Consider the following 23,090-nt stretch of genomic DNA (forward strand, 5'->3'; position numbering starts at 1 on the left):
ACAACAATAATAGAGTGTAAGCCTTTGGTTAAGATAAATGTAGGTATTAGGATAAGGTCTTAAAGATAAAAGGCTGTCCTTTCATTTTTTTATTTTTTGGGTTCACTTCTTTTTTTCACTCATGATTTTAAAAAAAGTAAATATGCTGCTATTGTAATTACCAAGAAATATAAGAATTTAATTTTTAGAAACCTTAAAGGCTATTTTTCTTTACAACACTATGATACAGGTGGTTCATATATCATGCCCATTTTATAGAAGAGGAAACAGTCTGAGAAGGTGGTATCACTTGCCTATGGCACACACAACTCATGTCAGAGCTAAATTCGAACCCAGAACTTCAGACCTCAAGTCCAGTGGGCTTTCATGTCTATATGCCTTTCTGCACTATGCTGCTCTTTCCCCATCCCAGGCTTTTCCTTAGTAAGCCCTTAAGCATCAGCACAGGAGGCACCAGCAAAACTGTAAAACCCTTACTGGCAACATTCAATGTGACAAATAGACACCTGATAAGCACTGATAGGGCAAGGGACAAGAGCAAGAACATAGAATCCGCAGTCGAAAGCCTCAAACCCCAGCATGACTCTTCCTATGTAAAAGTAGACAAGTTATTTTACCATTCTCAGTTTCAGTTGCTTCTCTTGAGAGCCAAGATCCCTCCCAACACTAAAATCAAACACCAGACTTTGACTCAGTTTCCTGATCTGTAAATGAGAGAGTCGGACTGAATGACTTTTGAGGTCCCTAAAAAGCTTCTGACTCTAAATCTATTCCTTGCCACCACACTTCCCTGTCTCTCTGATATCTAGGTCCTACACACATGGGGTGTTTTAGTAGAAAAATCACATGTGAAACGTCCTAAAACACAAAAGGCTAGAACAAAACACCCACAGGAGGTGCCAAATGCCATAAACATTTGCCTGGTTATGAAATCTTCCTTTCATTCCTTTGATACTGGAAATACCCAAGCAAAACTTGCTGAGAGAGAGAAGCACGCCCACCACATGCATCTATGCCAAAAAATTAAAATGCAAAGCTCTTATACAAATATTTACAGGCCTGTGAGAGCCTCCTGGTTCCGGTCATGCTGCAGTCAGTCTATAGAACCGATTTTCCTACTTTGTTGGCAATTTCTTTTTCTGTTTAGGGGCTGCATTTTCCTCCTAAGTCAATTCCTATTCCATGCCGCCCCTCCCAGTCTTTTCAGCACAGAGTAAAGAGTAAAACAAAGAACTGGACCAGAAGTCAGGATACCGGAGATCTCATTTTCACTCTTCCACAGCTCTCTGAGTGAACTTGGTCAAATTATCGGACTTTCCTGGGCTTGAACTTCCTCTTCCATAAAAAGAGGGGTGGTCTAAGGCACATCAACCTCTGTCAGAACATTCTTTGTTGTGATGTCCTTTCCATCTCAGGAAGGCTCTATTCTATGCTCTAAAGTCTCTTCTAGTTCTGAAATTCTCTAGGTTCTAGGTTCCAGGTTCTAAGGCCTCTTTTAGTTTTAGCATTCTCTGTTCTAAGGCCCCTTCCAGCTCTGGAATTCTCTGTTCTATGTTCCAAGGTTTCTTCCAGGTCTAACATTCTATTCTAAGGCTATTCCAGCTCTAGCATCCCACCCCGCAACCTAACCCCCAGCTCCAACAGTCTCTGAATCCATTATTCTATTTTCGTTTTAAGCCTTCTCTTGAGTAGAAGTTGGAATGAAAGATTTTGAGCCCTGCAAAAAGGAATTGCAGGCATCAGGGAGCAGGCATAGGAAATGTTTTGTTTTGTTTTGTTTGGGGGGAGAGCCCCAGAGGTACCTAGAAATCCCACACCCAAAGGAGCAGTTATGTAAGGTCAGCCCCTGGCAACACCATCCTCCTTCTCAGGGGTAATTGCTAGTCATTAAAATCACCCCCATTTTATACAGGACTTGGCAATTTGCAAAAACACTTTCCTTAGAACAGCCCAGCTAGGGAGGCAGTGAGGTGATTTCATCGGTCTAAGGAACCAGGTGCTTGGGGAGCCTCCCTCCACTAATGCAGACTGGCAGCTCTAAACTTGCAAGTGTTCTGTGCTCTTAGAGAGTCCCCTAGGGCAGTGAAAGATTAAATGGCTTGTCTAGTGCCACATAGCAAGTGTGCTTCAATGGCAGAAATTGAAGCCAGGTCTTCCTGGGTTCAACACTCCTACCTACTAGACGTGTACTATTTCTTTCAGTTAGAGTATTATTATCCCCATTTCCCAAATAGACTACTTTGCCCCATGTGTCATTGAAGATTCTAAATGTGGGTTCTAATCTGTTCCCCCACTTTTGGGGGAAAACTGACTAAAATCACTGATAAAACAAGTTTAGGTTTTTAAGGGTTTATTGGAAAATAGAAAGAGAAAGATTGAGAACAGAATTCCAACAGCTTGGCATTCCTATCTTTCCTCAAATTTCCTGTGAAGTCCTCTGCCGCCACCACCACCATCAAGTCAGGAACCCAAAAGAGACCAAGCTCTCCGCACAGGCTCCCTTTATTCCTTCCTGTCCCCTCCCAGAAAATAGGAGTCTCCTCAAGTTGATTGGCTGGTAGCCTTGATAGACAGCACCCTGAGCAAACGTCACTTCCTGACGCCAAGGAAAAGCCACATGGCCTTGCCCTCTGAGGCATTTTCCTCATGGTAGAGCTTTCCTATAGTAAGTCTCCAGTAGGTGGCATCATTCCAATCATTACACCCAGAAAGGTGGAGTAATTTGCCCGTGGTCAACAGAGCTGGGAAATGATGAAGCCTGGCCATGAACATGGAGTCTCCCAACTCAAAGCCAATGCTCCTTCCTCTACACCAGCCTAGTGTAGTAAGGCAAAAAGTCAAGTGGGGAGACTTCAAACACTCCAGTGGTCAGACACAACCATCTGACTCTTCAGAAATAAGCATGCAAAGGAAAAGCAACAGAAAAGTGTGGAAGCATGGCTGGGATTCACTGGGCAGCCTAAAGAGAAGCCTTTTTTTTTCTGCAAAAACCATAAAATCTGGCATAACTCCCTGAAATATAGCCAGGACTACAGCAAACACACAATACAAATCCTCCATTTCCTCTCTTGCCCTGGTCCCCCCTAGATGGGGAGATGGGGAGATTCTCCAGATGTTGCTACATCTTTTATTCATCATCTCCAAAGTCACTCTCTGGCTCATCACCCTCCCATTTTGGTACAAACTATCCTCACAGCTCTTGAGAAGCTGGTTCAAAGATTAAGTTCTATAATGATCACCCTAACCCCACCTATCCCACAAGGAAGCAGTGTGGCCTAGTGGAAAGCACCCTTGGCTGAAGTACAAATCTTTCCTCTTGTACTTACTAGCTATATGACCCTGTCAAAGTACCTTCACTTCTCTGGTCCTGTTTCTAGAGCACTTGCTCTCTATGGCCTACCATGTGATTGAAATGGCTCCTTCCAATAACTGCTAAATCTTTTTCTCAGTCCACACTCTACCTGACCTCCCTGCAGCATGTCACTGTTAACCACCTGGTCTCTCTCTTCTGGAGAGCTTTCCTTCTTCAGATTTCTTGAAGTTTCTCTGACCTAGTTCTCCTCCTCCTTAGCTAACTGCTCCTTCTCACCTCTCCCTAGCTGCACCAACAACCCATCCAGCTCCCTGTCCATGGATTTCCCCCAGGGCTCTGTTCTCCTCCCCCTTTGCTCAGGATGATCCCATCAGCTCCCATGGGCTCATTCACCATCTCTATGCAAATGACTCCCAGATCTACCAGTTGAGTCAAGAAACATTTACTAAGAGTGTACAATGCTATGGACAGTGTGAGCTGATGGCTACATGGCCGGTCCTCTGTTTTTTCCTAAGCTCCAGTCCCACATACCCAACTGCCTAATGAACAACACCTCCTGCATGGCCCAGGCAGGCAACACAAATGGCTTCACTCCAAAGCAGACTTTGTTATCTGCTGAGCTTTGCCCTGAAACCTATCCTCCTTATTTCTATCAAGGTCACTCCCATCCGTCAAGTCACCCAGGTTCATTCAAAACCTTGGGATCATCCTCTACTCTTATTCTCTATCACTACCCAAATCAAATCAGTTAAGCCTTGTGATTTCTTCCTCCACAAGACCCTAAATCCATACCGTTCTTGGTTCCAAATCTGTACCATATGACCTCGGTTCCAGCCTACACCTCCTCTCCCCTGGATTATAGCAATAATGGCTTAATCAGTCTCCTGCTTCCTCACTCTCTCCTCTCTAATCTATCTCCCACAGAGCTATAAGAAATATCACAAATTGATATTCCAAAGGCACAGGCCTTAACAGATCACTCCCGGCTTCATTGACGCTTGTCAATGGCTCCCTAGAGTGTCTAGGGTCAAAAACAAAGTCCTGGGGCAGCTAGTTGGCGCAGTGGTTAAAGCACCGGCCCTGGATTCAGGAGTACCTGAGTTCAAATCCAGCCTCAGACACTTGACACTTACTAGCTGTGTGACCCTGGGCAAGTCACTTAACCCCCATTGCCTGCAAAAAAACCCAACAAAACAAAAAAAAAAAAACAAAGTCCTGTTTGGCCCTTTACTATCTATTTTAGACGGAGACTGTACTACTGCCCCTTCACACATACTAAGTGACAGCCCAGCAAGCCCGCCTACCGCTCTGTGCACACCACATTCTATCTACCCCCACTGTCTCTTACGCAAAGCCTCATCTCATCTCCACCCAAGTTGTCTCTCCCACCCCAGATTACTTTCTATCTCCTTATGTGTGCATACGTTGTTTCCCCCCAGTAGAAGGCAAGCTTCCTGAGAGCAGGGACTGCTTCCCTTTTGTTTCTACATCCCCAACACCCGCCATGGTGCCTAATTAATAAATGCTTTTTCAGATGAAACAGATGCATTAACTAAAGGTTCATTGTTCAGAGCTTCCGATGTTGCAAGACATTAAGACGGGGAGAAAGATCATTGCCAAAGGGTCTCCCTACACCCTACGTTTACAGGAGCAGCTGCAAAGGAGAGAGCTAGGTTGCAATTCTCCAGGGAGTACTCTGGAGGGTCAGGAATTAACTTTTCATGAGTGTGGGTCTCTGCAGTGTGGGCAAATGTCCACCCTGGGAGTCTATAAAAGCATGTCTGGGGAACTGGCAGGCAAGCAAAGAGAGTGTGAGTGTGGGAGGACTAGCGTGGAGAGTGAGAGCTTAAGCCCCTAGCAATGCATCTGGGGAGAGACAGAACGCTGATCAATGGAGACGCTGAGGGTCTCCAATGATGGGCAACTCACTACTTCCTGAGGCAGCCCACTCTAGTGTTAACGCCAATTATTGGGAAGTACTTCCTTATATAGAAACAAATCTCCCCACCCACCCACCACCATCATCATTTCCACCAGCTGGTCTTCCTGGGTCCAAGCAGAAATAGTCAATCTTCCACAAGAATATTACAATACTTCAGATCAAAGGTGTCAAATGTGCTGCCAGAGGCCACAGCAAACCAGATCAAAATGTCACTGAGAAATATATAACAAAAATAAATAAAAATACAATAAGACAAAAATAATATTACATTTTTAAATTAAGTCAATATGCGGCCTGGGGGGGAACCTTATGTCCAAATGAGTGACCGCCATTTCTATGAGCTTAACCCCACTTCTTCAAGCTATCTATTTCCTTTCCTGTTGATATTGGTTAGTCTTCTCAACCAGAATATAAGTTCTCTGAAGGAAAGGACCAAGTCTTTTACTTCTTTGTGTCCCCCAGGGCACCTTGCACATAACCAGACAAAAACTTTCCAAGCAGGAATGGACCTGAGAGAATCTAGTTCACATCCCATGGGTAGCAGATAAGGAAACAGAGACTCAGAGAAGGGACTGTCCACAGCTGAGGAGAAAACTCAGGTCTCTTGACTCTCAGTTGAGAGTTCTGTTCTTCTCTGCCACAGTGGAATATTCCAATTCTGTAGTTTGGTAAAACTCCCTGACCATCTCGCATTTAGTGACCATTCTCTGGTCCAGAACTGGAATCTTTACTTGGGCGATAGTCACTATTAAACTGCAACCTTGATCTTCAGAAACTAGAGAAGGCCATATATGACCTCTCACTCCTCTCCTTGAGCATGCTGGAATGTTGCTTGTGCCATAAGATGTGTCAATTACTACTGGTGGGTTTTGATTAACTTTTATTCTCTTACAAGTGAAAACTAAGGAAGAGAGGGAAGGGTTATATCTGGAAATAACAGATGGTTTTTAAAAGGGCATCAATAGACATTTACTTTAAATATATATTTATATCAAATATCATAAAAATGAATAAATTTTCCATGTAATGGGCAGCTAGATAGCACAGTAGATAATAAGTGCTAAATTTGATGTCAGGAAATCCTGAGTTTAAGTCCCCCCTCAGACACCTGCTAGGTGTGTGACACTGGACGAATAAATTGTTTAATATCCTTCAGCCTCTGTTTCATCCTCTGTGAAAGAGGAATAATAGAACCCTCAGAGGGTTGTTGTGTGGCTCAAATGAGAGAACACGTATAGAACTTTGCAAGTTTAAAGTGCCATATTAATGTTGGCTATTAGTATTAATAATAATTGAAAAAAATGAAAGTCATTCACAAACCTACGTAGAAAACCCCAACAGAAACTAAGCTGAAAGGAAACCTCCTCAAATTGTGACCTACATTACCAAAACCATACGTAGGGGCAGCTAGGTAGTGCAGTGGATAAAGCACCGGCCCTGGAGTTAGGAGTACCTGAGTTCAAATCCGGCCTCAGACACTTGACATGTGTTAGCTGTGTGACCCTGGGCAAGTCACTTAATTGCCTCACCAAAAAAACAAACAAACAAACAAACAAAACAAACCCACACATATGTAAATAGACTATTCCAATTCAAAGCCATAGGTAACTCATTGGTTAGAAACTATTTTTAAAAAAATAATAGTCCATGAAATATTCATGCTTGAGAGGTTTTCCTGAACTAAACTTAAAAGCTGATTTAAACATCCCAATTTATTTCTAAGAACTTCTAATTTCAAGATAATAAACTCCTTTGATTGACCAATCTTGGTTCTGGAAAACAAATCACAAAATTCACCTAAGTCTTCTCAGCAGCAAAATAGGGGACGATGGGAGCAGAACATTTGCTACAAAGACTTTGTAAGTCTTGCTTAAATATTTTTTGTTGTTACATGAGAAAGTTCAATTGAGTGTGGGAGAAGGTTTGATCAATAAATTACTTTGATGCAAAAAAAGGTATTAATAAAAATTTGTATGAACACCTTTGTTCAAAATTCTTCAGTGGCATCCTATTGCAATCCAAGTAAAGTTCAAATACTCTTACATGGCACTGAAGACCTTCCCCCTCTTCCATCTTGAAACATCCTACCTTTCCACTCTTATTTAATAAGAGCTCTCCTAATAAATACCCTAACAAGTCAGTAAACTAGTCTGCTCTCCATCCTATATACATGGCGGTGCTTTCTCACCACTGCTCAAACTCTTCCCTATGTATAGAGTCTCTTCTCTCCCTTTCTTCACCCATTATGGACTCAGTGGTAGTCAAACACTACGTTCTCCGGGAAGCCACCCTCCAAGGTCAGTAACAAACTTCCCCAACAGACCTACCATAGTTTTGTTCTGCATCTTTCCAATACTCTTAACACACAACACCATGCATTGCCTTGTGGGCATCAGTCTACTCTTAGAGCATGAGCTTCATCAGAGAAAGAATTATCTTGTCTAAACTACCTCCCCTAGCAACTAGCAAGCAGGACTCTGTGTTTCATAATTAAACTAAGACTGTATTTTTATAAATAAATTGCTATTGCATCAGTTCTAGCAGTAAACATTTATTATTTATACACACACACGCATAAATTGACCATGTGTCAGTTAGCAACAGCAGGAGAAAAGCCACAGAAGACCCATGCTGTTTTTTAGAATGCCAGCCCACGGTCTCAAGGAGAATCGAGAAGACCTACAAAACCTACACTGTATTAAGAGAGCGAGCCAAACACCAGCAGAAAAAGAGAACAAGCTCATGGCCTCTTCCAATTTTTATCCTCTTTAAGCTAATTGGTTAGCATCATTCGATTCCATTGGTTGACATGACTTGAGGGTGGTCTCAATTAAAATGAACTCTACAGATGACATCAGGGAGAAGACCCTCACTCAAGTTCCTGAAGGCAAAGTCCACTATCTAGGTGTGGTCCTTCGCTGAGTTAGACAAGAGTCTATCTCCATTTCTTTTGTTCTCTTGGGTTTGTGTGGGGGGAGAGAAGAACTGAGGAACTGGAAACTGATCTCTGGGTCCCCCCAAGAAATCTATTATTAATAATTATTTTCTCACTTCTGCAAACATTCATTCACTGCACTTTAACAAATAAATAAACTCAAGTTTTCAAAAAAGACTTTTAAAGTACGATCTCTAAATAAGTGTATAGTACACAGTTTTCTTGGGTTCTATTGATATTTAGTGGGTAATGTTCTTTAACTGGGGACACATCCTTCTTTGGCAAATGAAGGAAGTCGATGGCCTCATGGATTGTCCCTATAAGTAAGCTGTTATGATGAACAATGCAAGAGAGTGGGTGTGTGATTTAAGTATGTGGCATTACCAAACCTGAACCTACCTGTAGCAACAAGCTTCAAAGCATCAGGCCTTCTAAAGACCTACTCTACAAGGAAGAATACCACAAAAATCAGTGCCAGGGGACATGGGCTCTATCTTGGATTGTCACTAATTTCAAGTCACTACCCCTTAGGAGCCTGTGTTATCCCTTCTGTAATGTGAGGGGGTTGAACGTGACAATCACCAAGGTCTCCAAACTCTGACATTTTGTGTTCTATGACCAAGGCATATCCTAGCATTTTCACGTGGTTAAAATTGAAGGTAATTTTTTTTTTTAATTTAAAAACTGAAAGTCTTATTTGAACTGAGATAATCAGCTTCAATTGTAACTGCACAGGAATGACCTCTAAGATTGCAAATTTCTGGGTGGCTTTACCAAAAAAATGATGAGAAAGCCAAAAAGTGTAGAATTTGTAAGGAAAGGAAGCCAGCTGGGCTAAAGGAAATTAGCTGGACTAATCTGGGCTAACAGAAGCTATAAAAAGAAGCTGCACACAAGTATAGGAGCAAAATATCATGATTGGGAACGTATGATTTCTGCTAGTAAAAGACACTTTCTAAAAAGGAACTCATTTTCCTTTTGCAAAAGGCTTCAAACACAGTATTATAAAAACCCACTTTTGTATATAAATTCTCCTAACTGGGGCGGAGGGGAGAGGGAGTATGTGTTATACCACCTCCATCTCGGTGTGCTATGTTTGCACACAGTAGGTACCTAATCCCACCTCATATATTAATTGTGTGACTCTAGGCAAGTTACATAAACTCTCTGTGCCTTGGTTTTCTCATCTGGAAAATGGACTCAATGACCCCTTCTAAATCTATGATCCTAAGATCCTAGATATTTGCTGAATTTAACAGCTGAGGGAAAGGGAGGAAGGAGGTCATTGTGTGTTCAGACATTTTCAGTTGTGTCCAACTCTTCTTGATCCCATTTCAGGTTTTCTTGGCAGAGATACTGAAGTGCTTTGCCATTTCATTCTACAGCTCATCTTACAGATGAGAAAACTGAGGCAAGCAGTGTTAAGTGACTTGCCCAGGGACAAACAGGGGCAAATCTGAGGCCAGATTTGAACTCAGGAAGATGAGTCTCCCTGAGTCCAGGCTGGTGTGTTCCTGCCACTGCACTACCTAGCTTCCCAGATGACAAATAGATGAAGATAACTGGCATGCAACCCTTTCAGCCTTCTCACAGTAAACACTCCCAGCTCCTTCAACCCAACTTCCCATGTCATGGCTTTGGGGCCCCTCACCACCCAGATCATTCTCTTGTGGACACACACCCTCTTGTCAGTCCTTGTGAGTTTCCAGATGAGTCGATGATGGCCTCACTCTCAAAGGCCTGCCTCCTGTTACACAACTCAGGTATGCTGAAGATTAAAACTGCAACCAAGAGTTAGAACTAGAACTGGAACTAGAACCTCTCCAGCTAGCCTTCTGATGCAAGTCAGTGTGGAAATTTATTTTGATTTGGGGACCCTACCTTTAGGCTGAGATTAGAAAGCCTTAGGCCCTCAGGGTCTCTCCCCCTCCTCCTCAGCTTCAGCGGAGTGAAAAAGCCCCATGGGCTGTACAAGACGCCAGGTCAGACAGCTGGGGGGAAAAGAAAAAAAAAAAAAGCCCCAGCTCCCTCCGATCTGAGCAGAGCTATCCGAAAGATCCTGGATAGCCTGTGCTGAGGCATGAGGCTCGAGAGCACACCCCCCCCCCACCCAGCTGCAGCCCTGGCTGGCGGATTAGCTTGGTCTGTAGGGGCGAAGGAAGCCCCGAGATTTGACTGGAGAGAAGAAAAGGTATATATAGACCTGGGAGTTAGAGGAGGGAGGCTGACTAGAGGAGGACGGACTAGATAGAGAAGATTGAAGGGGGACGGAGCAAGGAGGGGCTGACTAGAGGGGAGCATGGACAAGGATGGAGGAGAGTTCGGTTCAGAAAAGGAGAGACGGGGCTGACAAGGTTAAAGGCCTTAATACAAACCAGGGAAAGTGTAACGTGCCCTGAGGCCGGAGGCCTCAAAAAATTCGAAGCCCAGCAGGTGGGAAAGAGACCGCAGGAAAGCAGTCAGGTTGTACTTTATTTCCCCGTATTCCTAATTTGAAATAGTATCTCATAAATAAACTCTGCTTGGATTATTTGGTTAAGAGGCTTCTTAATCTTTAGTCCATCAGTTTGGGAGCAGGGTGGTGGAACTTTATAAACGGCCCACATTAAATTAACAAAGTCAGATAGCCAAATAGTAAAAAGTCCCCAGATTAGTCCTCCACAGTTTAGTCCCCCCAAATCAGGTCTAGTCAGTAAAAATATTCTAACATCAGTAATAACTCCACTTTCCTCATCCTGACTAGGCTTCCTGGCTAATTTTTAGAGGAGACCCTTCTCCCAACCCCTTCCATTTTGCTACTTGGTTCATGTTCCATGACCCATCACCCCACCAGCTACATGACAGCTGCCACAGCAGGCCCTTTGTCTAAAAGTCCTATGTAAACCTTGGCCCCCAGAGACAGTGCCAAGGGCATAGCCCCACCGTTCCTCTGGGCCACCAGCCAGCATGCTGCCCCATGGGATGCTAAGGGTGAGGAAGGAAACATGTGACTCCAGCCCTGTCTGGATTACTGTTCATCTGTCCATCCTCTCCTGTTCTGCACTTGTGTATACCAATAAACCAGTCCAACCCACTCTAATGGTGCTGCAAGCCATTAATAAATTTGCAGGATACCTACAAAGCAGTGCTGTGATCTCTGGGGACAGAGAGCAGCTGGGCAGCCTGATAGTGAATTCTCCCTCTAAGTCCTTTACTTTAACAACTCACTTGGAGGATTTTAGACACTGTGCTAGCTAGAAACTTTAGAGGCAAATGAGAAGCCACTGAAGGAGAAGGATGCACACCAATGTAACGAATCAGGAAAAGTAATCTAGCAGCCTGCAGAGGATGGGCTAGAGAGGGACAGGGAGGAGACAAGAAGGTCAAAGCCAAGTGAGAAATGAGGTCCATGGGTCAAACCTGTCCTCTCCATTGAAAGAGGGAAGAATTACAAAAGTGTGTGCCTGAGGGCAGCTAGGTGGTGCAGTGGATAAAGCACTGGCCCTGGATTCAAGAGGACCTGAGTTGAAATTCTGCCTCAAACACTTGACATTAACTGTGTGACCCTGGGCAAGTCACTTAACCCTCATTGCCTTGCTCCCCCCCCAAAAAAAAGAGTGGTTTCTTCCACTCCTTCCTCATAAAAGTGTGAACCTTAAGGCCCTACAGAAATAGGAATTGCTGTTTTTGTTAGGGAGTCCTCACTCAGGCACAAACTGAATGACATAGTAGGAAACCACTGATTCTGGAGTCACAGGACCTGCATTTGTATGACCCTGGGAAGGCCTCAGTTTCCCTTAGGTGACTGGAGAATGAGGATTATTAAAACATAAAGATAACACCCCCCCCAAAACTCATCCTGAACCATGGCCTGATCTTTCTGGACATTCTCTTTTTGGCAGGGAAGGCAACCATTAAAAGAATCCACTACTGGTTTGAGTTTCTTCCCTTCTTCTTTCCCTGATCACCAAGTGGTAGAAATAATAAACAATGACATGTTCCAAAAATGAGAAGAAGCAAAAGCCTCTAGACACTGCACAAACTGGATAATCAAGAAGTGGCAGAGGGGAAAGGGAGAAGAATGTCTGAAAGCTAAGTTATAAAATAAATAGTACCTAGCTAACAGGCAGGAGGCGGGTTGGTTTTGGGTTTTTTTTTGATTTTTAATAAAAATTTGGGTTTATTTTGTGCCTTTCTTTTCAAGAGTTCAAGTAACTGGATGTTTAACTTTTTAGGCAGCGGACATTTTTTTCTTGGTGGTATTTTATTTTACTTCCTAATTACATGCAAAGATTATTTTTCACATTCATTTTGGTAAGATTTTGACTTCCAATTTTGGGAAGTGTCTTTTTTAGATCATCAGATAATCACTCCTAGAGGTGGAGTGGACATCAGAGGTCATCGAATCTAATGCCTTCATAGGACAGATGAGGAAATCAGGGCCGGAGGAAGTTAACTGATGGTCCAAGTTCACATGGGGTATATGTAGAGGTGAAATTTGCACCCAGGTCTCCAGAACCAAATTTCTTTCCACTGTACAGAAACAAAAACAAACAAAAAAAGCCACCCTTCCATTTCAAAGGTATTTACCTTTGACCTAATTTACCTACATGGTAAGCTTCATTCAAAACTTTTTCTTATTTTTTTTATTAGTAATACATAACTTATGATTTATATTACAGAATTTCAGATCTAGTAAGGACCTTTGAGAGCATCTTGTCTAAGTCCTTTTTTACGGAGGAGGAAACTAAGACCCATATAGGAAAAAGTGACTTCCCCAAGGTCATCGAATAATAAGATCATAGATAGTATTTGCCATTTATCTTACATAGACTCTCAGAGTTGGTCATTTCCTTAGAAATTATCATGAATCCCCTTCCTGCACCATCCAGGACAAAGGATCACCCAGACATCTCTTGAAGACTTTCACAGAAAGGGAATTCACCAATTCACAAGGCAACCCATTCTACCTTTCTTGTTCAGCACCTCTTATTGTTTAAGATGAAAACAATCAACTGGAAAACTGGATACTCAATGTGAAATTGTCCATTCTTTTTTTAAATTAATTTATTTTTTAATTAATAAAGTATTTTTCCTTACCTGTAAATTGTCCATTCTTTAATAATACTAGGCAATAGGGACCTTCTATCCCCATGTGTAGATATACATGCATATGTAGCTCTTCAAACACTACACTCTACAGCATTATCTTTAATGTCTCTAATAGAGGGACAAGAAAGAGCAAACTCATTGGGTGTGTCAGCACCACGGCTAGGGGAAATGGACAGCAACACTGTATCCAAAGGGTGGAGGTGTGGTCAAATAGATTTTTTAAGTAGGAAGAAGTACAATAAATGGTCCTTTGGCCAATTTGGTTCAGTTCATCAGGCGCAGTTAAGCCTCCAGGGCACAGGAAAGGTATGGCAGCATTATGTGGGCCCTCTAGGACACTAAGCATGTCTATTTCTCTTCCAATAAAGTGCCTAGAGAACAGCTGTTTTGTGTCTGTGGCTTCCTCAATCCTTCTTCATAGTTAGTGGTCAATTTTCTGGTCCAGGTGAATCTGTGAAAGGGGTCTTTCTGAGAGAGCTTATGCAATATTTCTGAATAAGGCAATTGGCTGAAATACTGCCCCACTGGCCTCAGTGGGTATTTGGGAGCCTAAAAGAACTTTCCAGAAACATATACCAAACCAATTCAGTAGAGAAGCTTAATTTTAATTAGAAAGAAAGGAAAAATAGGGGTTCAGTCTACCAGTCTCTCCTTTTCACCAATCCTCAAAGTTTATAACAACATTATTCTATTTTCTTCATTTTTCCATGTAATGAATCATGGATCTGACCTTTCTCCATAAATTCATTGGGATCTTAGGACAGAAGAGTCATACTTTCACCTTGTGGAGCTGACAATTTAAATCCAATTTAACTTGTGTCAGAGATGAGTGACAAGAGGCAGGGTTTCCTTTTTTCAATGGGATGCATATTTGTTTAGGACAATGCTTTGAAATATAAAATGATTCTAGAACTAAAACACATATATACCAAATCACCAATGGATCTATTACCTAGTCATTGTGGGCACTCCTTCCACGGTTACAGATGGAAACATATTAATGCTTGCCCATTCTGGGCAACCTTTGTCCTACTCCAAATTGGGGGACTTGCCCAACATTACTAGGAGCCTTCCTCTTGTTCTCAAATATCCAGAGCAAGGGATAATTTATTGATGTAGCATGGATGTTTCATGCTATGGATGCTATCTATGCTGTCTATGAATTGAACATATAATAGACGTGTGTGTGTGTTTGTGTGTGTGTGTGTGTGTGTGTGTGTGTGTGTGTGTGTAAGGACAGGAAGAGCAATAAGACAGGGAGAACAAGAGTATAAAGAGAAAGAAACCCTCAAGGGACAAGGTGAGACAAGGAGTTATCTTGTCAATGAGAAAGAGAAAGCCAACAGGAAAAAAGAATAGAAAAGGAAGGAGGTTAACAGAGTAAGGAAAGAGATTGTGTTCAAGTCTGCATGACCTTCTTGGAATTCCAGTAATAACTTAAAGTTGTGATTATCCCCCTAGGGTAGAAGAACATTGAGTTACCCACATAGTACCCTGAGGTGCAGCAGAGACAAGTCTCCTAGTCTCAAAAACACCATACGTGCCTTTAGAGAGCTGAAATCCCATGCAAGTCACAGCAGCTTTTGTAGCAGCTGATGATTTTAGGATAGCAGCCTAGACTTAACCACAACATAAGGGGAACTTTTAAAAAAGACTTCCAATAGGTATTTTAAGTGCCTTTGAAGATTAATATTTGTCAGAATAGTTTATTAAGCAGCTGCTGTGTGTATAGCACTGAACTAGGCACTTAGAAGGCCAAGTAAAAAGGAATAGAAGAGAGGAAGTAGATGATGGTCAAGGAGATAAATACAGTGGACTTAAATAAAAAGGCTAGTGTCTGGAAACCCACATGTCATATTAAAGAACATCTGGATCTTGCCTCACACACTTTCTAGATGTGTAATCTTGAGGAAATCACTTAACTGCTCCCTGCCTCAGTTTCCTCACCTGTAAGATGAGGACAATAATAGCACTTAGCTCACAAGGGTTGTACAGATCAAATGGGATCAGAGGGTGATAGAATCATGTGTTTGGATCTAAAATGGAACTTGAAGATGAGAAAACTAAAGCCCAGAGAGACTTATCCAAAGTCATATAGGTAAATTTTTGGCAAAGCCAAACCTAGAACCTACTGCTCCTGACTGTCAGCTTAGGATTCATTCAACTGTATGAGTGGAACTTTACAGACTCTATAAGGAGTAGCTTTGGCTGAAATTCAAAGTCCACATTTCCTAAAGCAGTAACACAAGCAGCCTGCTTTCTTGATACGAATCAGCAAATCTTTAGATAATAGAAATAGCACACACATTGTGCCCCATAAATATGTTATTTCAGTTGAGCCTCATAACAACTCTGTAAGTGGTAGGTAGTGGTAAATATTGTTTTCTCCACTTTAGAGGTGAGGAAATTGAACCTCACAGAACTGAAGAGACGTTCCCCATGTTAAATACCTCAGAAGTGGATTACCTAAGACTCAAATCCAATCCTCTTAACTTCAGGTCCAAGGACTGCTCATAATTATGAACAGTGGGATGTTAGCGGCAAGCCTCAAACTGGCCCTTCTAGCACGTCCCCATACCTGCTGCAGATGTCTGAGATAACAAATTCATGTTCAGTTCAATTTTCTTTGAACAAAGTTTCTTCTTCTTTGGGTTTTTTTGGGGGGTGTAATTGTTTATTTGTATAAATTTACTTGGTGAGCACACAAAAATTAGTCCCCAAAAGAACTAAGCAAAATCTTATGTTTTAGTATAAGATCATAGAAAAGTTTAAAGAGATTGTCTATATATTACATTCTGGTACGGTTAATTTTTTTTTCTAGAGGGGGGGGAAAGCCTGCTAACAACTTCTATTTTTTCAAGCTAAGCCACAGGGAGAGAGGCCTGCCTCTGGGTTCCCTTTTTCACAAATGAGAATGGTCATTATATACTGTACAATGGCGTCCTTTGTCTTTGAGAACCAATGTTTGGAGCTAAGTCACTCCAGACCCTCACAAGATAAAGCTCTATGCCTAAAGAAAGACCAGGGCACCATTTCTTATTTCCGTGTTCCAAAAAAACTTTTTCAGACAGATGTGATTGATGCCACTAATATGCCTTGTGACCTTAAGCAAATCATTTTGGTTCATCTATAAAAAGAGGACACTGGGAAGGTGGGCCCCTTTCCAGCTCTGACTCTGTCTGTCCCTTCCAGCACTGGCACTCTATGACCCAAAGTCCTTCCACTCAGACTTTCTATATTCTAAGGGTTCCCTTCTAGGTTGGATATTCTCAGTCATAAGATTCCCTTCCAATCTAAAATTCTAGGTTCTAAGGCATTCTTTCCAGCTCTGAAATGCCAGCTATTGATGCCCATGTCTTGTTTTCTGCTAACTTAGCATACTGTCCTCCAAATGGAATCCTGGCATAGCCTTCCACATAAACTCATCAGTTCAACTGTTCTAAGTGGAACCAATGTCATAGCTCAATTAGGAAGAAGACTTCAACCATCTTTGTAATCAGGAAGACTGGGTTCAACTACTGACTGACTATATGAACCTGAGAAGCTCACCACCAGTCAGTGTACCCAGTCAACTCTCTAAGACTGTGGGTTGCTGAAGAGTTAGTGTTCAGAAGAGAGTGTCCACATAGGAGTTCCAAAGATCAATGAAATCACAAGTCTGGATTTTTGCTTTAAAGATGCCTGCTGTATAGGTAAAGGAATCACACTACAGAGAATTTGCATAGCAGGTGAAAAAAATGGCAATAAAAAATTTGGAAGAGAATGAAAGTGACAAATTTTCAAACATGGCGTTCGACAGGGCCAGCTTCCTCCTAAATATCACGGAAACCTTTCAATCTGCTTAATTAGGGGAGATAAAAGCAACCTCCCCCCCAAAAAAAAAATTCTAGGAATTAAAAAATATCAAACACAAAGAAGTTGTTATTTGACCACTAATAACATCAGACAAAAATTGGGGTTTTCCCCATTCTAATCGATTATAAGCAAACTCGCTTTTAAGGAAAGGAAGTTTTAATTCTTTCAAATTCTAAGTGGAACATCATTCTAATCTCATGGTATCTGCTTTTAGGAAGGGAAAAGCAATTAACTTGTAAGTAACATTATCAAATAAAGTTAATAGAAAGCATGTGCACTCATTAAAAGAGCTGCTGACTAGTTGTTTTCTCAACCAAAAGATGCATTCATTTTTTACACTGGCAATTTAGCCAAATGTAATCGGTCCATTGAGAAGATGTGGCTTCAGGCTTGAAATGACTTAACACCCTGAAAACAAAAGCCAAAAGGTTTAAACAGGAGCTTTCTCAGCTGTATCCCCTTTCAAAAGTAGACGGGTCCACATCCTAATGACTCCGGATTGCCTATGAACTCCTCAGCCTGTCCTTTAAGGCCCTGCACAAGCTGGCTTTAACCCACCCTTCTGGACTTTCCACATCAGTCGCCTTTCTATTGCCTCCATGCATTCACACAGATAGTTCATTCCTAGTACCTCCTCCTATACACTCCCTCCTTATCTTTGGCTGCAGAAACCCAAGTTTTCCTTTTTAGCCCAGTTGAGGTGTTACTTCCTCTTTGCTCATTCCTTGATTCCTCCATCTGAAAGAGCAATCTCTCTCTTTTCAAGTTTTCCCAGATCTGTTTTGCCCACACAATTTACCCTGCATTATACTTAGATCTGGGCACTCTTCCCCATTAGACTGTAAACTGGCAAAGGATATGACAACTTTGTCACTAGCATTCACTGCACACTAGTTCTGAAGCTTTTTTTGTCAGTTCTCTGATTTTACTGATGCAGTGGTACCTCTGGTGAGGAAACTCACTCTATTAATGCACAGAAGCAACTGTTCTATAATTTCTAGTCTTAGAAGACATCCAGGGGCACTAAGAGGTCCAGCTGCCTATCCAGCATCACACAAGTCAGTATGTCTTAGACTTGAACCCCAAGCCTTCCTAACTCCAAAGCCACAAAGCCATTGTGTCTTTCCTAAGGCACCCTGAATATCATTAAAGTTTAATAAATACTTATCAAATTGAAATGAATTCCACAGAGTACCTTTATTTAGAAAACTCTAAGAATTCAAAGCCCCAAATTCCCTAGAAGGAATACATTTCTAACAGAGGCAAAGTACCCAATGTTTTTTTTTTCTTTTCTTTTGGCGGGGCAATGAGGGTTAAGTGACTTGCCCAAGGTCACACAGCTAGTAAGTGTCAAGTGTCTGAGGCTGGATTTGAACTCAAGTCCTCCTGAATCCACTGTGCCACCTAGCTGCCCCATACTGAATGTTCTTGTTGGCAAAATTCTGACAAGGGACACCTCCCTAAAGTCTTCTATAAAATAAAATGACATTTTTACTTTCAGTTGATTGGTCTCTAACACATAATCAGTCTTCTCAAAGGGCTTAGCTGGACAACCTGTTTCTCAAAAAATTCCTTCAAAGTCATTGAAACTGTCTTGATAGGGGTATTTTGTAACTGATTTCTGCTCAACTGAGCAATCATAACCAGTTCTTCAAATGTCAGCTTTAGGATTTCCAGTGTCCTTCCTTTAAAAATAAAAACTTACTAGTACCTCATCCTCTCCAATCGATGTAAAGAAAATTCAGCTGAGAGTCAGGAGACCCATATTTTATTTCCAACTCTAGTAGACTAGAATTATTACTTCCCAAAAAAGGCATTGGTTTCCCCATCTTAAAAAAAAAAGAAAGAGTGAGAGGTTTGATTTAGATAATCTCTTAGGTGTCTTCCAGCTTCAAAGTTCTCTGGTATCCTCCAGTAGACCAGTTTTCCCAACTCAACAAACCTAGGTCCAGAAAACAACTTCCTGGGATGAATATATAAAAGATAGCATGGGGGGGGGCAGCTAGGTGGTGCAGTGGATAAAGCACCAGCCCTGGATTCAGGAGGACCTGAATTCAAATGCAGCCTCAGACACTTGAGACTTACTAGCTATGTGACATTGGGCAAGTCACTTAGCCCTCATTGCCCCACAAAAAAAAAAAAAGTACATCTTTTTATCACAAGGAAGGATTTGGGGCACAAAGGGGAATGACTAAAGTGACAGCAATATCCCATTAAAAAGAAAAGAATTCTAGGGTTTGGTTTGGTTTGGTTTGGTTTGGAAAAAATCCTGTATTTAAATCCTGGTTCTTCCTCTTTTCTTACTACCTTGAGCAGCTCCCCTTCCCCTCCTTATGTTTCCATTTCCTTCTCTGCAACATGAGAGTACTGGACTATATAGCTTTGAACCTGTGACCCTATGATTTTCTTTTTTTTTCTTCTTTTTGACCCTTTGATTTGCAATCACTTTTAAATACGATGATCCTAACACTGAGTCAGGAAACAATGAAATACCGAAATGAATTGATCTAGACAATTGCAAAACATCCTTTCCTTCAGTGTGAAGGAGACATCAAATAGACAAGGTCAGAGGATCTATAAAGTGCCTCCTCCCACCAAACCCCCCACCCCCTTCCATAAGGCCCCACTTCCAAACTGCCTTTTCAGGCATGATGAAGCTGAAAAGCCAAAGGAACTCTATCTCTTCAACAGTGAAGGATTCTCCCCCAAAGCCATTTCAGTGGATGATTTTATAAAACCATAACGGTACCTTTACATATCCAACTGGATTTCTAACATGTAATACAGCTCCCTATACAATGCTGTCCACCCCTGGGAGAATCTCAGAAATGCACAGACAGCTATTGGCAAACTCTCTCTCTAAGATTTATGAAACATGGTTACAGTGGCATGGTAGGAAAAAAGCACCTGGCTTCCACTCAAAAGACAGAGCAGTATATTAGAAGGAACACTGGATATGAACTAAGAAGACTTAGTTCAAATCCCAATTCTGCTTATTACCTGTGTGACTTTCCTGTTTTTGTCTTCCTTATTTATCTCCCATGCTGGCACATAGAAAGAATTTAATAAAGGCTTGCTGGCTGATATGATCTTTAAAACAAAGGAGTTAGACTTTAAATGATCTTGTAGGTCCTTGACAGCTCCAACATTCATGATCTGTGAACCAATCCATAGGGATTTAAGTCAGAACCCAAATTTAGAAGCATTATTAACCATTATGTGGCTGAATTGGGGGTTTTTCAAAAGCTCATGCATTTTAATTTATGTTGTTGCTAAAATAGTTAACAATAACAGAGAAAAATCAAAACTCTTTCTATACACAGTATAGTCAGCTACAAAAAAATCATAAATGCAATAATAGCCCTGTCCTCCAAAATGACATTTCACAATAATATCATTTATACATTATGACTCAATCACTCTATAATGTCCAAAAGCCTGCTATTTAACATAATTCATCAAATTGTCTGATGGTGAAAATCTGATGGCTGGTCTGAGCTAGCCTTTGGGTTCCAAGGGTATTATTTTTAAGTCCCTTAGAAATGGGTCACCTTCCTGAGCCTATCTTGCTTACTTCAGGTGCATAAATTTTATTCTGATGAAGCTAACAGTGCCATGTAACAACTTCCCCTCAAACTGATATGCTTCTAAAATAAAGGAGGTATGCTTCTAAGAATAAAGTAGGCTGCAGAAAAGAAAATTGAAGAAAGAAAAGGGAAGTATATATAAGAAAACTCCTCTAGTACATTATAAATGATCCAGTTTACACTCAGCTTTCCAGAAATACACCCACTAGAAACATGCCACTACCCCCCCCCCAAAGCACTTCCCAAAATTCCATTTGCTTGCAAAATTCCCAAAGTGGTGTATTTTAGAGATTGGGACATGATCAGGCTCATCATTGGCAGCCCTCAAGTGACCCTAGGGAGACTGATGGAACACTTTTGACCAAGAGATCTGGGCCAGAGTCCTACTTGGAGAAAACACTGCTTCATCTGATACAGTACAACCTTGTTTAAGAAGCTCATGCTGGGCAAATGATAGGACTTTCTATGATCCCAAAGGAAATGCCTGTGCTTCACTCTGGGATACAGACCAAGAACTCACCCATCTAAGATTAACCTCTCATCTTTGGAAAGAGCCAAGAAGTTGGAAGCTGGTCAATTGAGGACCTAAAGTGGAAGTTTAGAATTTTAGAACATGATTAGACTTCCCAATCACCTACCCCAACCCTTCTAAATTGATTTTAGAAACCTGGCTTCTAGTCCTTACTCTACTAATAACTGTGAGCTCTGAGATCCTTTCCCACTATTACATTTCACATTTCTTCATGCTAAGTATTTCCCTGGACCTTACCTGGAATGCACTCCCTTTCTTCTTCTGATGAGACCAAATGTTGTTGTTGTTGTTGTTGTTTAGTCTTGTCCAATATTTCATGACCCCACAGACCATAGCATGCCACTATTGTCCATGGGATTTTCTTGGCAAGGATACTGGAGTAGTTTGCCATTTCCCTCTCCACAGTGGATTAAGGAAAAGAGAGGTTAAGTGACTTGGCCAGGGTCACACAGCTAGTAAGTTTCTGAGGTTGAATTTGAACTCAAGTCTTCCTGACTCCATGGCCAGTGCTCTATCTACTGGGCCACCTAGTTGTCCCATTTGGGGTTTTCTTGGTAAAGATATGGGATTCAACTTCTTATGGCCGGTCTCATAGGGAAGAAATTACAGAAAAACAAATTTTAGTTTGATGTAAAGATAAAGTTAGCTCATAGAGTCACCCCAAAGGGCAATAGATTGCCTTGCTTGTACTTGGGTTCCCCTTCAGTGGACGCCTTCCAAAAAAACCACAAAGGGCTGGATGACCACTTTTCAGATCTTGAAGGGGAAATTTATTTTCAAGATTGAACTGGATGCCTCTGAAGTTCTGCAATTAAGACTCCTTCCTTCTTTTTGGAACCAGTTCAAGATATTTCTCTTCTTAAGGGGCAGGATATTTTGGTGGAAAGAACCCTAGCTTTGAGTTTAAAGATATGGATTTTAAACCTAGCTCTGCTATCTATGTTACCCTGGCCAAATAATTTCCTTTGTCAGGGATTGTTTCCTCCTTTGAAAAGTGCGGGGGTCAATTTTTTTTTTTAAAGAAAAAGAAAAAACAAAAATGTGGGGGGGAGGGTCACATCTATGAAAACCTTACAGAAGAATGCCTTCATTTCACAGAGGAGAAAATGGAGGATCAGGAAAGGGAAACAACTTTTCCTAAGGTCACATAAATAGTACAGTGAGTGGCAAATATCAGATTTGAAATCAGGTCCTGTGACTCCAAATGCTTTCTCCCCTATGGCCAGGCTTCCTGGTCTCTGAGGTTGTAGATACGCCATCACAGCTCTAAATTGGATCATTGAATAAACTCTATCTTCCCTGATCAGCCCTTCCAAATATTCCTTTATTCTTAGTCTTTGCTCACAGCATATAGCCACACTTCATGTTGTCTTGAATTTCTTCATGTGGTTTTTATAACTGATTTAGCTGGTGAAATCCATCCATTGTCTCCCACCCCCCCCCACCCTCAATTAGCATTCCTTTCATGTAAGGGCCCTGTTTTCCATTTCCTTTGTTCTCCCTCCACTCACCTCTCCCTCCCTTAAACCTCCCAGTACCTAGTCTAATGCTGTACACAGTTAGTGCCCAATAATTATTTCTCCAGTAAGACCTGGTATTAAAATGACTCTTAAACATCCCTCTCCAGCTTGAACCTCTAGCTGGAATTTCCCTTTTTCCAACTGCCTACTGGCTATAAACAGTTGGCCCTGTTGCCAGAACCTCAAACTCGCCATGACCCCAAAGCCCTAACTCATCCTCTTACCCCCTAAAGTAGCTTCCCTCATTTCTATTACTAGAACCTCTATTGTCCCAGTTACCTAGACTTTGAAACCTGAATCCATCTTTTTAGTCTC

At 41.6% G+C, this 23,090-nt stretch overlaps 1 protein-coding gene across 6 annotated transcripts in view; it reads right to left on the reverse strand.

Annotated features, from left to right (window-relative positions):
• The window catches only part of AFAP1 (actin filament associated protein 1), a 242,686-nt gene that overhangs the window by 216,585 nt on the left and 3,011 nt on the right, over positions 1 to 23,090 (reverse strand). For 3 of the 6 annotated variants that reach the window (XM_043973036.1, XM_043973040.1, XM_043973035.1), the window contains exons 2-3: positions 21,244 to 21,308; positions 20,137 to 20,292 (exon numbers count right to left, since the gene is read on the reverse strand). The exons of 2 other annotated variants lie outside the window; for them this stretch is intronic. The gene's annotated coding sequence lies outside the window, so the exon portion shown is untranslated. Of the gene's footprint in view, positions 1 to 20,136; positions 20,293 to 21,243; positions 21,309 to 21,492; positions 21,557 to 23,090 lie in introns of those variants that run through there. One more of the 6 variants, XM_043973037.1, reaches the window with a different exon arrangement.

This window comes from Dromiciops gliroides, chromosome 6 (genome assembly GCF_019393635.1).
Source record: "Dromiciops gliroides isolate mDroGli1 chromosome 6, mDroGli1.pri, whole genome shotgun sequence".
NCBI classification, from domain to species: Eukaryota; Metazoa; Chordata; class Mammalia; order Microbiotheria; family Microbiotheriidae; genus Dromiciops; species Dromiciops gliroides.